Genomic DNA, 14,276 nt, shown 5'->3' on the forward strand with positions numbered 1-14,276 from the left:
TCTGCCTCCACCTGCTGTTCAAACCTTCTGTTTGTGAGGGGTAGCCAATCAGAAGACAGATGGTTTAAAGGAAGAGGAGCTGAAACGACTGGTTTCAGGCATAAATACAGATTCATTTGAAAAAGCGTCTCTCAGAGTCCAATAAGAAAAAAAAAAAAATGTGAAGCTGGTTATGGGCAGAATACATTCAGAATACAAAAAAATCAAAAAAAGGCAATATTATTACTGAGCTCATGACATTGTTAATGAAAATGATTATTCCACTGATACTTCAGATGATTCACTCTGTTTACTTTCAATACTTTTCTGTGAATTTTCCTGATATAAACTTTTGTGCTGGTCTGCAAAAACAGCTCAGAGTCGGGTTATGGTGAACAGTCACTGAAACAACAGATACTCATAATGACCCCCCCCCCCCCCCCCCCCCCCCCCCCCCCAGTCGATGTGATGAATAAAGTGAGATATTTGACACAATCCAAATCTTACCTGAACTTCCCAAACTGACAAGTGTAATCAAAATGTTTTGTGTGCTGTAAAGGAATTTTATGCACAGATTCATGTTTATGTTGCTTGACTGATTAAAAAGAGTTCTTATGGTAAGTTTATTTGGTGGAGACAAAATAGGCTGAACAGGCCAGACGGAGGTACGAGTGACCTCAAGCACTGATATCTGCAGCCGTCTGTGTCTGCATCTGCATCTGAGAATAATCCCACTGATAGAGGGAGAGCGGCAGAAGTTTAACTACCAGCGGAGGAAAAAGAAAAAGAAAAGAAAAACTTTTCAAAATGTTATTTTGGGGCGAAGTGAGTTTTTATCAGATTTGACTGGTCAGTGAAATCAGAGTTAATTAGAAAAACGTAATTAACTTTCTGTTTGGGCAGTTATTTGAAAATGCTTTCAAATAACTGCCCACCTAAAGGTGAGACTTGTTTCTAGAAGGACTTTGACACAGTGCGTCTCAATTTGGATACATAATGTACTTTGTACATTATGAATCGTACATGAATTTCTATTTTTTTATGCTAATATAGATTGTGTCTGAATTATAATTCTTTGACCTTTTTTTTCATGTATAGCTTTGAAACCTTTTGAGTGATGACTTTTAGTTGCGACTGCTTCATGCCACGCTTTCTCAGTCACTGATCACCAATTTCAGGGACTCAAAGTGAGACACAGGAATCCAATTCAGCCCATTTGGCGGCACTGGGAGCCACAGGATGGAGGCACTGGAGGAGCTGAAATGAGTTCAATATTATAGGGGATGGTAATGACCTGCATTCAGGCACAAGCAGATTTAATGGGTGGCTGCTGATTCTGACAGCGAACGGGAGGAGAGCTCGTGATCACGGGAATCATGGAAAGAATCAGATAAGAGGTTTGGAGGGCAGTTATTTTCTGAAAAATACAGTGTGATGTGGCTTTCAGGAACAGGTAATGGTGCTGTGAAGAAAGATGGGATCCTGACCGAGAGCACACAGTGCACAGCTTACTGCAGGTTATTCAGAAGCAATGAGGCTGTCGGTTAACACTTCAGATGATAGAAAACAAGGTATAGCGAGCTGTTTATCATAGCCTGCTGTTAGAACAGTATTATACAACTGCTGTTAGGCCTTATTAAGCAACAAGTTTATACCACGAGTGCAGCTCATTACACAGCAGAAAACAAAATTCACATTGATGAAAAATGGAACGATTCTGCGGTGTAGAGATATGCCGTACAGCCGGGTATCAGCAATGCAGACATCAGCAGGTTCTCTGTGAGAGTTTATTGGAGGATATTAGCATGCTAACACGTCAGTTCACTTCAGTTTTATTTATATGCTGTGAATTCAAAAATCAACTGATCAGCACAGTCAGCAGGGTTTATCCTGTGGGGCTCATGAATGTCTGTATCAGGGTTATAATAGTTTTGGATTTTACATTATAGTTTAGTTTTAGTTAGTTTTTACTTTTTTTTGTCACGTCCTGGGCCGTTTGCCCAGCGTTTTGTGTTTAGTTTATTTCCTGAGCTTCTCCTCCCAGTATGTTTGTCTTGTGTTTCCTAGTGTTGTGATATGTCTGCGTCTCTGTCCTGAGTCTGTGCCTGTTCCCCGTGTTTAGTCAGTATGTTCCTTGGTTTGTCACTTCCTGTTTATTTTGACAGTCTGGTTTTCCTGTGCTTTGTGTTCAGCTTTGCTTCCCCTGTGTAATTAGTTTCATTTGCCTCACCTGTTGTTCCCTGCTGTTTCCTCTTGCCCTGATTACCCAGTGTGTATTTAAGCCCTCAGTTTCCATGTGTTCCTTGTCGCGTCGTTGATGTTGTGTGCCCGTGTGTTCCTGTGCTCCCTGTGGTTCCCCTTCGTCTCCCTTCTGAACGGTTTTTGTATTGTTTTTCCCTACTTTTATAAATGCCTTTAAGTTATGCCCATCTCCGGAGTCCTGCATGTTTGTCCTTCCTCGTCCGTTTCCTCCCCGGCCATGACAGAACGACGCGACCATACTAAAGACCAGGCTAGCTCCGGCTACTTCAACGGCACTCGTCTGGCGCTGGGGGGCCCAGCATTTCAGAACAGTGCCCGTCAGCGTCCTTCATCTGCGGCTCCGCTCACTGGCTTCCCCCTTCCACTGCAGTCGCGGCGGCCACGGAGGAGGGGGAGTTCCCGGCAGCATCGGTGGGGGGCCCCCCCAGAACCGAGCGGTATAACGCCGCGGATATTGTCACAGCGTCATGCGCAAACTACCGTCTCTGTGAGTAAGACTGACTCCAGTATCACAACCGTTTGGGATAAGGGGCTTTCTCACACCACCAGCTGCCAGCCAGATCTCTCTTGGCTACCCGCCGATGTAGAGATAATCGATTCTCCCCTGATGGTGGACATTTTGGAGGCAGAAACTCATGCATCTCGGCCCAACAGAACAAAACAACCCACTAACAAGGACAGACGTTCACAGGACCCCGCTGCTTTTCCCCTCCCTGAGGTGGCAAAGCAGACCATCATTCGGTGGGTGGACTCGTTGGTCTTTGAGCTGCTGTCTGACCCATGCGAGATTGAGCAAAAAGCTATCACAGCCAAACTGCAAGGGCTAGTGTGTGACCATCCTTGGCTGCTGGACTCTCTGCATGGGCTCGTGAAAGACTTTGTCATCACCACCCTTCATCCACAGCCAGCGCCACAGACCTCAGCTGTAGCTCCAGCCTTCTCGTCTCCCCAGTCAGCTGTAGCGCCAGCTCCTCCTCAGTCGCAGTGTTCCCAGTCAGCTGTAGCTCCAGCTCCTCCTCAGTCGCAGTGTTCCCAGTCAGCTGTAGCTCCAGCTCCTCCTCAGTCGCAGTGTTCCCAGTCAGCTGTAGCTCCAGCTCCTCCTCAGTCGCAGTCTCAGACCCCTCAGTTAGCTCCAGCTCCCTCTGCTCACCCTGCTCCCGCTCCCTTGGCTCCAGCTCCCCCTGCACCCGTACCTGTTCCGCGGGTGGGGGCAGCCACGGACGGGCTGACCTCTGCACCCGTACCTGTTCCGCGGGTGGGGGCAGCCACGGACGGGCTGACCTCTGCACCCGTACCTGTTCCGCGGGTGGGGGCAGCCACGGACGGGCTGACCTCTGCACCCGTACCTGTTCCGCGGGTGGGGGCAGCCACGGACAGGCTGACCTCTGCACCCGTTCCTGTTCCGCGGGTGGGGGCAACCAGGTCCAAGCCTTCGCATCGGTTTTCTGTGTTAGCTGCAGCAGCAGGGTCTCAGTCAGCTCTAGCTCCAGTCGCTCTCCCTCGCCTTCAGTCAGCTCCAGTAACTCTTCCTCGGTCCCCAGTGTCAGCTGTTTCAGTGCCCTCTCAGTCAGTTCCCTCAGCCCCTGTCTTAGTTCCTTCGGTTTTGGTCCCAGTTCCCTCAGCTCCTGCTCCTTCTGTAGCTCCAGTGGTGTCAGCTCCCTCTCAGGCCCCAGTGTCAGCTAGCTCTCGGTCTGTTTCCACGCAGCCAGATCTCCCTAGCTCTCGGTCTGTTTCCACGCAGCCAGATCTCCCTAGCTCTCGGTCTGTTTCCACGCAGCCAGATCTCCCTAGCTCTCGGTCTGTTTCCACGCAGCCAGATCTCCCTAGCTCTCGGTCTGCTTCCACGCAGTCTGCTCTCTCTCGCTCGCAGTCTGTTTCCACGCAGCCAGATCTCCCTAGCTCACAGCCCGCTCTCTCTGGCTCCCGGCCTGCTTCCACGCAGCCAGTCGTCTCCCGGCCTGCTTCCACGCAGCCAGTCGTCTCCCGGCCTGCTTCCACGCAGCCAGTCGTCTCCCGGCCTGCTTCCACGCAGCCAGTCGTCTCCCGGCCTGCTTCCACGCAGCCAGTCGTCTCCCGGCCTGCTTCCACGCAGTCCCCTGCACCTCGGCTATTCCTCGAGCAGCCCCTGCTGCTCAATAAAGCAGCAGTGTGCCCTGTTCCGCGGTCCCAGCCTACGCATCCGGTGCCTCACTATGTAGGCCCCGTTCAGCCCATGGGCTCAGCTCACTCCAAGCCGATGGGGGTCTCCGCTCATTCCGAGCCGATGGGGGTCTCCGCTCAGTCCGAGCGCTCCGCGCCAGAGGGCCCCGCTCAGTCCGAGCCGATGGGGGTCTCCGCTCAGTCCGAGCCAGGGGGGTCCCGCTCAGTCCGAGCCGATGGGGGTCTCCGCTCAGTCCGAGCGCTCCGCGCCAGAGGGTCTCCGCTCAGTCCGAGCCGATGGGGGTCTCCGCTCAGTCCGAGCCGATGGGGGTCTCCGCTCAGTCCGAGCCAGGGGGTCCCGCTCAGTCCGAGCGCTCCGCGCCAGAGGGTCCCGCTCAGTCCGAGCCGATGGGGGTCTCCGCTCAGTCCGAGCGCTCCGCGCCAGAGGGTCCCGCTCAGTCCGAGCCGATGGGGGTCTCCGCTCAGTCCGAGCGCTCCGCGCACGAGGGTCCCGCTCAGTCCGAGCCGATGGGGGTCTCCGCTCAGTCCGAGCGCTCCGAGCCAGGGGGTCCCGCTCAGTCCGAGCCGGTGGGGGTCTCTGCTCAGTCCGAGCGCTCCACGTCACCCGAGGGTTCCCCACCAGAGCCCGGGGTCGCCCTTCTCCGCCGCCGCATGCCCCGCGGTTGGCCTCCAGTGTCTGCTCCCCGTCGCCGCCGCCGCACGCCCCGCGGTCGGCCTCCAGTGACCCCTCCTCGTCGCCGCCACCGCTGGGAGCGCGGTCGGCCTCCAGTGACCCCTCCTCGTCGCCGCCGCATGCCGCGCGGTCGGCCTCCAGTGTCTTCTCCGCGTCTCCGCCGCCGCCGCTGGGAGCGCGGTCGGCCTCCAGTGACTCCCCCTCGTCGCCGCCGCCGCTGGGAGCGCGGTCGGCCTCCAGTGATTCCTTCTCGTCCTCGTCGCCGCCGCCGCTGGGAGCGCGGTCGGCCTCCAGTGATTCCTTCTCGTCCTCGTCGCCGCCGCCGCTGGGAGCGCGGTCGGCCTCCCTCGTTGGGCCTCTGCGGCCTCCTGAACTGTGTGTTTTTTGTTTTTGGATTTCCCACTGACTCCCCTGAACTGTGGACTGTTTTTTCCCCTGCTGTTTTTTGTTTTGTCATAGCTCCTGGACTGTTCCTTGTTTCGACCCCCTGTTTTGGACATTGGAGCTCTCCGGCCTTGTGCCGTCGCTTTTTGTTTCGTCCGGTTGTTTTTTTTGCTTCTCGTCCCCGTGTTTTGTTCTTGTTTGGACTGTGTTGCCTCTGCTCTGCCTCATTTTGATGCCCCCTGTTGGACTGTCTCCGGCCTTGTGCCGTCGCCTTTTGTTCTGGTCCTGTGTTTTTGTTTTCTTCCTGTACGGGTTTGATTTGTTTTGTTCACGCCCTGTGATTTCTGTTTTGCTCCCTGTCTTTGTTTTTGTTTCGGGCCCTCCCTCCTGGTCCCCCGCCTCCCGCCCTTGTCTGGTTTTGTTTTCTGGTTTTGGCCGTCGGGAGCCGGCCTTTACGGGGGGGGTACTGTCACGTCCTGGGCCGTTTGCCCAGCGTTTTGTGTTTAGTTTATTTCCTGAGCTTCTCCTCCCAGTATGTTTGTCTTGTGTTTCCTAGTGTTGTGATATGTCTGCGTCTCTGTCCTGAGTCTGTGCCTGTTCCCCGTGTTTAGTCAGTATGTTCCTTGGTTTGTCACTTCCTGTTTATTTTGACAGTCTGGTTTTCCTGTGCTTTGTGTTCAGCTTTGCTTCCCCTGTGTAATTAGTTTCATTTGCCTCACCTGTTGTTCCCTGCTGTTTCCTCTTGCCCTGATTACCCAGTGTGTATTTAAGCCCTCAGTTTCCATGTGTTCCTTGTCGCGTTGTTGATGTTGTGTGCCCGTGTGTTCCTGTGCTCCCTGTGGTTCCCCTTCGTCTCCCTTCTGAACGGTTTTTGTATTGTTTTTCCCTACTTTTATAAATGCCTTTAAGTTATGCCCATCTCCGGAGTCCTGCATGTTTGTCCTTCCTCGTCCGTTTCCTCCCCGGCCATGACATTTTTTCTCTAATTCAGTTAGTTTTAATTAGTTTTCAGAGTGGTTTTGCTCGTTTTTATTAGTTTTTATTTTTGGTTTTATGCTTAGTTTTAGTTAGTTTCAGTATTAGTTTTAGTATTTTCATACTTAATCAGGTACCCTTTAAAGATACCCTTTAAAGAAATATATTCAGCAACCAACTGTTCACAGACAGCAGAACTACATGCTAAATGTGTGTAATATTAAGGACACACATGAACATCAACAGGGAGAAACTGCTAACAATATGAACTCCAAAACTCGATAAATTCTACAATAAACTCCCAATAAAGTTCAGCCTCAGTGCAGCAGATTAACAACAGCTACATGTGGTGTTTGACAAAAACAAACTCCTTGAAGGAGTCAAAGCTCAAATCCAGCTGCATCCTGATGTTCTCTCCACCTGATGCTGCTTCTGGTTTGGAGCTAGCTTGGTTAGATGCTCGCTGATTAGACTTGCAGGGTGTTTGCAGCCTATGTAGCCTACGGAAGTGTCCGACCTCATGTCCGCATTTATGCTTGCGTAGCTGGATTGCGTGTGTTAATTACCTTGTGGTTGTGTGCTGGGGTTTCTTTGGTCCTTGCTCTTTGTGCTCAGTTTTTAGGGTGCAAACATATTTGTCCCTGTTTTTTCACTTTCTTCATTCCTTCACGTCCATTCCCATAGTTTCAGCAGCTCCCTCCAGGAATTTGCTGACATTTGTGAGTCCTTATATTGATGCTTTGATTATTAGTCCTGATTGTTATTATCTGTCAATCACGAGAGAGGCGTATGATCTAGGTTTCAGTATTTATTAATACCAAGCTGTTAAGAGACAATCCACAAAAGTCATGGGGGAGAACGCCTAGCATATGTGTTCCCCTAACACCTCGCGTTACTCTCGACCTCGCGAGACCGACTCATACGGCAACACCGTTAGTCAAAACAGTGCATTAACACAACTGTCTACATCCCCCTTTGTAGGCCTAACATGCAAAATGAACACAACTGACTGATAGTAGGTCATTTTAGAACTTCTTGTTAGAACTTGAATTGACAATCAAAACTGAACATATCAAAATAAAACAGAGGACAACTGAGTTAAGGTGGTGTATAAACGTTACAGTCTAGAGCGAAACAGCTACTCATTCTAACCAACAAAATATAACAGTTTACACCATGTGTACATTTAAGCCACTTATATAATGGTGCCTTAATTTAAGTTTTACTTTCAGTCCAGGTACTTTCTGTTTGGCTTGGAAACTCTGCCAAATCTGGTGACATATGTGGATGTGGAAGGCTGTGCCACGCTTTCTCTCCGACTCTCCTGCAGTACACTGTTGGGACTCTTTTCTGCAGTAGTTGGTATTTGACACTGTTCTGGGTATACATGTTCCGCGTCAGGGTTTGTTGTTTCAGGTTGGTGTTTATTTTGAGGTTGTTTCTGTTCGCTTATATGTGTGAGTGGCTCAGAGGGTCGAGGAGGTTGTGGTTCCATCACTGGCAGGAGGTGCTTTCTGTTACGTCGGTACTCTCTCCCTTCAGACTCAACTACATATGAGCGTGGTTCATTGCATCTTCGCCTCACGATGCCCATCCTGTCATATCCTTTTTCCGTTTGGAGTCTTACTACTTGATGTGGTAGCAGGGGAAGTAAGGGTTTGCTGGACTTGTCATAATAACGTTTCTGTGTCTCACGTTTCTTTGTGAGCTGGGCGTTGACATAAGCCGTTGATCTTGCTGCAGGTTTTAACAGATGTTTGCAGATGGGCAGGACCGTCCGGGTCCGCCTGGACAGCAGTCTTTGTGCGGGAGAGCCCAGGATCTTGTCCCGTGGTGTGTTACGCAGGCTTAGCAGGTTCAGGTAAAAGTCTGTCCCATCCCTTTTTGTCGTGTCCAGCAGCTTCTTTGCACTCCGTACGGCCCTTTCACTGAGGCCGTTGGACTGCGGGTAGTCGGGACTGCTCGTCACATGTGTGAAGTCCCAAGATTTGGTGAAGTCACGGAATGTCTGACTCGTGAACTGAGTGCCGTTGTCCGTTTCTGTGGTATGCCCTGAACAGAGAAATGTCGTTTTAGTTTTTTAATTACACTTAGGGAGGACATGTTGCTGAGCTGGTCAACTTCAAACCACCCTGAGTACGAATCCACGAGTACAAGGTAGTGGTGGTTCTCCCATTCGAATATATCTGTGGCAACGACAGACCAGGGCAGATCAGGGACTGCGTGTAGTTTTAGTGGTTCTCTTTGTTGGTGTGGTTTCAGGCTGTTGCAGGTACTGCATGCTTGTATAGCAGTCTCCACATCCTCATTAATTGAAGGCCAGAATGCGCATTCTCTTGCCCTCCTCTTTGTAGCTTCCACACCTGGGTGGCCCTTGTGTAGCGCCTTAATATACTCGGAATGCAAGGAAGTAGGGATGACAGCTCTGTGCCTTCGCATGATGATGTCATCCTCGACGGTGAGTTCATCGCGGAGATTGAAATATGGTTTGGCCTCTACGGGCACTCTCCCTGTGCACCTGGGCCATCCATTTCTGATAAACTGGGTGATTGTCTGGAGGACTGGGTCCGTGGCTGTGTGTTCACGCAGTTCAACAAGCCGCCGTGGGGATATCAGTTGGACTGACATCACCTCAAACTCGTGCTTTTCCTCATCTGAAGGACCCACATCACGTCTAGGTGCGCGTGAGAGGGTGTCAGCCAGGTAGAGGTGTTTCCCCTTTTTGTACATCAGGGTCAGGTTGAATTTCTGCAGCGTCAACATCATGCGCTGCAGACGTGCAGGGATTGCATTAAAGGGCTTACTGTGGATTGTGACCAAGGGTTGGTGGTCAGTTTCAATCACAACGGGTTTGCCATAGATGTAGTCATAGAATTTGTAACAAGCAAAGACCACTGCCAGTAGCTCTTTTTCAATTTGTGCGTACCTCCGTTCTGTCTCGGTCAGTGCGCGGGATGCATAAGCCACTGGCATGTCGTTCTGAAGGCAGGCAGCACCTAAACCATGTTGTGATGCGTCACAGGTGAGAGTCACAGGTTTTGTGACGTCGTAGTAACAGAGCACTGGCGGCCTTGTGACACACAACTTGAGTCCATCAAACGCATCCTGTTGGTGTTGCGTTCAGCTCCAAGCCACATCCTTGTGTAGCAGTTGCCGTAGTGGCTGCATCAGCTCGCTCAGGTTCGGGATGAATTTACCCAGGTAAGTGACCATTCCCAGAAAGCGCTGCAAGGCTGATTTGTCCTCTGGAGGGGGCATTTTATTGATTGCTGCTATTTTTGTAGGATCAGCTTTGAGGCCTGCCTCAGTGAACACGTGTCCTACGTAGCTCACCTCCCTGAGCCCGAATTTGCATTTTTTTCTGTTGAGTCTGAGCTTTATTTTTCTGGCCCGGTCCAGAACCATTCTCAGATTTTTCTCATGCTCTTCTGCGTCTCTACCACCAATAATAATGTCGTCCACGATTATAGCGCAGGGGTATCCGGCGAATATTTGTTCCATGGCTATTTGGAAAACCTCGGAGGCGGTATTGATGCCAAAGGGCATCCTGAGGAATTTGAACCTGCCGAAGGGGGTAGTGAATGTGGTGTGGAGAGATGAGGCACTGTCTAATTTAATCTGCCAGAATGAGCTTTTGGCATCAAGGACGGAGAAGACAGTGGCACCTGACATTTGCGCTGCCACCTCCTCTACTGTACGCATTGGGTGATGGGGGCGCATTAGTGCTTTGTTTAAGTTTCGTGGGTCTATGCATAAACGAACCTCATCTGTGTCTTTCTTGTGTGTAGCAACCATATTAGAGACCCACTCAGTGGGCTCGTCCACTGGTTCGATTACTCCAAGGTCCTGCATTCTCTGGAGTTCCAGTTTCACCTTTTCCTGCATTGCCACAGGAATGCGGCGGGGGGTAGGATCTAACTTCATTACATAGGTTACAGGTAGATCACCAAGTTCATCTGTAAACAAGTCCGCATATTCCTTGAACATCCTCTGTGATATTGTTTGATCCTGAACAGTGTCTATGTGGTGCACATCTTTGCTAAAGGTGACCAGTTTCATCTTCAGGCTGTCTTGTAAGCCTAGTATAGGCTGTGCACTTTTGTGAATAACTTGGAATTTTAGCATGTGGTACTGGCCATTGAGCTCACATTGCAGAGTCACTGTGCCAATTGACTCGATCACAGTCCCACCAAAAGCAACAAGTTTTATCATTCTACTTGGTTTGCATATTTCTTCATGTTTTTTGATGGTTTTGTATGTATCGAGGGAGATCACGTTGCATTTGGCCCCAGTATCAACTTTTAATTCAAGGCTTTTGTCATTAATCATGACAGTGCAGTGTCCTTCCCCTTTGTAACAGTCCTCAGTGTGTATAGTGTCGATATTGTTGTCTCCCTGTATTGACAAGCCCTCAACCATAAAAGTGTCAGTGTCAGAATCTGCCTCTGTCAATAGCTGATTTACTTGTCTGCTAGACTTGCAAACTCTTGTAGATCTGCACAGCTTCTTGAAATGGTTGTAATTCCCACAGCCGTGACACTGCTGACCAAAGGCCGGGCATTGGTGGCGTTGGGCAGGGTGTGTGCCTCCGCAGTAGCTGCAGTTTGAGATCGGTGTACTTTCCGGTTTGGCTTTAAATTTCAACTGGCCTTTGGGTTTGTTACTGCGTTTTATCTGCATGGTATCCACACTGGCAGCTGTCGCATATTTAGGTGCAGAGAGGGTTTTTGTATGTTGGTCTGTGAGCTCACTTATTTGGCAGATACGTATAGCCTTTGCTAGCGTGAGGTCAGTTTCTTTGAGTAAGGAACGTCTGACACTGTCATTACATATTCCAACGACCAGTCTGTCTCTAACAAGTTCATCCTGTAATTGGCCGAAGTTGCACGTTTTGGCAAGGTTTTTCAGTGTGCTTACGTACGATTCAACTGTTTCTGCTGGTTTTTGGCATCGAGAATTGAAATTGTGTCTCTCCATTATCACGTTTGTTTCCGGGTTACATATTTCTCTAAATTTTCGTAGCAGGCAGACGGGATCCTCCCGGGACTCCGCCTGTGTGATGACGTTTTCGCCATCTGTGACCGCGGGTGCATATGTGAATGACTGTTCCCTTTCTATAGCCTCCGGTCCCGCCAGATTGAGGAGTATGTATGCTCTCGTCTTGGCAGGCTTATCACTGTGTGCAGCGGCGATAAATATTTCGTATTCACGTTCAAACTTACGCCAGTTTTCTGCTACATTTCCGTCAAAGACGAGGGGATCGGGACGTCTGAATCCATCCGCCATTCCGGCGATTTATTCACCTCCTTTCCTGGTGCCGAGTTGTCTGTGAAATTCCGTCCGGCTCAGTCACAGCGAGGGATGTCCCACTTCTGACACCATGTCAATCACGAGAGAGGCGTATGATCTAGGTTTCAGTATTTATTAATACCAAGCTGTTAAGAGACAATCCACAAAAGTCATGGGGGAGAACGCCTAGCATATGTGTTCCCCTAACACCTCGCGTTACTCTCGACCTCGCGAGACCGACTCATACGGCAACACCGTTAGTCAAAACAGTGCATTAACACAACTGTCTACATTATCTGACTGATAAAGTAGCCGGAAACGCACAAGGACTAAACACAACGTTGTGGCTGCGTTGACCCGACGAGTAGTCACGTTTCTCTGGAGGTGCAGGCCGGGTTGCCTTGTAGGATGAGAGCGGTTTCCGTAGCTGCCTTGTGTGCGCTTCTCAGGTCTACTTTGATGCTGGTGTTTTTTTTCCTGACTAAGAAGTGTTCCGTACATCATCCACAACATCATCCACAACAAGACACTCGCTGCTATCTGTGCTATCATAGTAAAAAAAAAAAAAAAAACACCACATGGGACTCTCTGAGGAGCAGCGCGGTGTGCGCACGCACGCACATGAGCACCCATGTGCGTGCGTGCGTACGCACATGAGCACCCATTTGCCCGACGGCGTTCCGAGCTTAAACTCGGAGAGAGGAAAAAAATGATTTCATATCAATCCACAAGACTTTTGAAAAAATAACAATATCTATAATTTCAGTTAGTTTTAGTTTTGTAAACTCACAATTCAGTTTTAGTTAGTTATCGTTTCTTCCTTTTAATTTTAGTTTTTATTTATTTCAGTTAACGACAATGTTTTTTCAATTTCAGTTTTCGTTATTTCATTCGTTTTCGTTAACTATAATAACCCTGGTCTGTATGAATGTGGATGCCAACACGCAGAGCACTTGATCACATAATCCAACACTACTTGCATTTATTTGGAAAAGTGCAAATAAGCGCAGCAGGTGCACAAACACAAGCACCAAAAAGTGCACTTCCTCTAACGTCCAGAGTGAGTCAATCTCCATCCCCCAGAATCCATGTTAAAATGTGCAGCTTTACAGCAGACAGAAACACGTTTACAGAGATAGACCACCATCACCATCACCATCACCACCACATTATTCATGCATCTGGATAATGGAGTAAGGGGTGTGGCTGCTTTGACTGAGTCCAAGAACAATGAGTGACGTCCTGGTGGGTATTTCAATCTTTTTGAAAGGCTCCACTCCACAACTCACACTGACAACATGGTTACATGGTCGGTGTTCTCATAATGGTCAGAAAGCCGGGTGTGGAATGCTGCACCCCCCCCCCCCCCCCCCCCCCACCCCCCCCCCCCCCACAGCCAGGGGAATCAGGATCCAATTCTGCTGATTCTGCTCTAAACTGGCAGCAAGCAGAATTCAGCTTTTGCAAAGGAAGCGTTACAGTGTTGGTGAACTATAGTGCACTTATAAAAGTAGGTGAAGTAATTAAATGATCAAAACTGAGAAAAATATACTTTTAAAAATATATATTGCAGTGATGAAATCCCTGTAATGTTCTTACTTTGACAGCTTGATTATAGAGGAATGCAAGTGTTCAATAAGAGATTTGTGTTATAAAGTGTGACAAATTTGGGAAAAATCACGGCATGCTCAAACAACAGAACTTGTTAGTGGTGTCTTTGTACTGTACATCAGTTATCAGTTTGTTTAGGTAGGGTGAATTTTAAATAAAATTCTATTAAAAAAAAATATCATTATGGACAGTTTTTTTTTTTTTTTTTTTTTTTGCAGTTTGTAAAATAGAACTTGGGGAGAAACCAGCTGCGACTTTATTAAATATCTTTATTGTAATAAATGAGCTGAAATGAACTCATTGAAGTTCATTTATTATGAGCACAATTAGTCTTCAGTTTGCTTTTTTTACCTGCTAATCCACTGCTGGAAGATTTTTCCCTGCTCTCATTACTTGCAGTCCATTAGCCTTGGCTTTCATTCTGTGTGGTGATGGACGGGGATAAGAAGAGGCAGAAAAAGAAAAGTGGGAGAAAGAAAGGAGCGCCTGATGGATTTCACTGTCGATGCGGATGGACTGTTTAACAGTCGCACCTGGAGTAGCTGTAATGTAACCTGGGGTTGCTTTATGTTCGCATAGAGTCCGATTTGCATTTCAAAGAGAAGAACGAGTGTCATTTACAGTTAGAGTCCATTTTCATCTCATCTGCACCAACTGTTTTCCATTGTGTTCTACAGGTAATTAGGTTTTGTTCAACATGAACACGTTTTTAACACACAAATGACTGTCTGGAACAACAAAGACTAGAAAGGCATGTGTGACACGTTGGTTAAGGGTCCTTTTTATCATTTTCTTTTACTTGGTGTCATTTAGGGGTTGAATGGCCTCTGAGTGCACAGTGGAAACATGTGATTCACGTATATTTTGTCTTTCCAGCTGTTGTTTGGCGTCACACTCTTGGAATGGAAATTTGTCGATTTTCATGGCTGTTAAAGTTAAATTT

The 14,276-nt window shown here is 48.6% G+C and overlaps 1 protein-coding gene across 1 annotated transcript in view; it reads right to left on the reverse strand.

Moving 5' to 3' along the window:
• Positions 1–14,276, reverse strand: part of grid1b (glutamate receptor, ionotropic, delta 1b) — a 687,574-nt gene that overhangs the window by 95,948 nt on the left and 577,350 nt on the right. The gene's annotated exons all lie outside the window — the stretch shown is intronic.

Source organism: Archocentrus centrarchus, chromosome 19 (genome assembly GCF_007364275.1).
Source record: "Archocentrus centrarchus isolate MPI-CPG fArcCen1 chromosome 19, fArcCen1, whole genome shotgun sequence".
Taxonomy (NCBI): domain Eukaryota; kingdom Metazoa; phylum Chordata; class Actinopteri; order Cichliformes; family Cichlidae; genus Archocentrus; species Archocentrus centrarchus.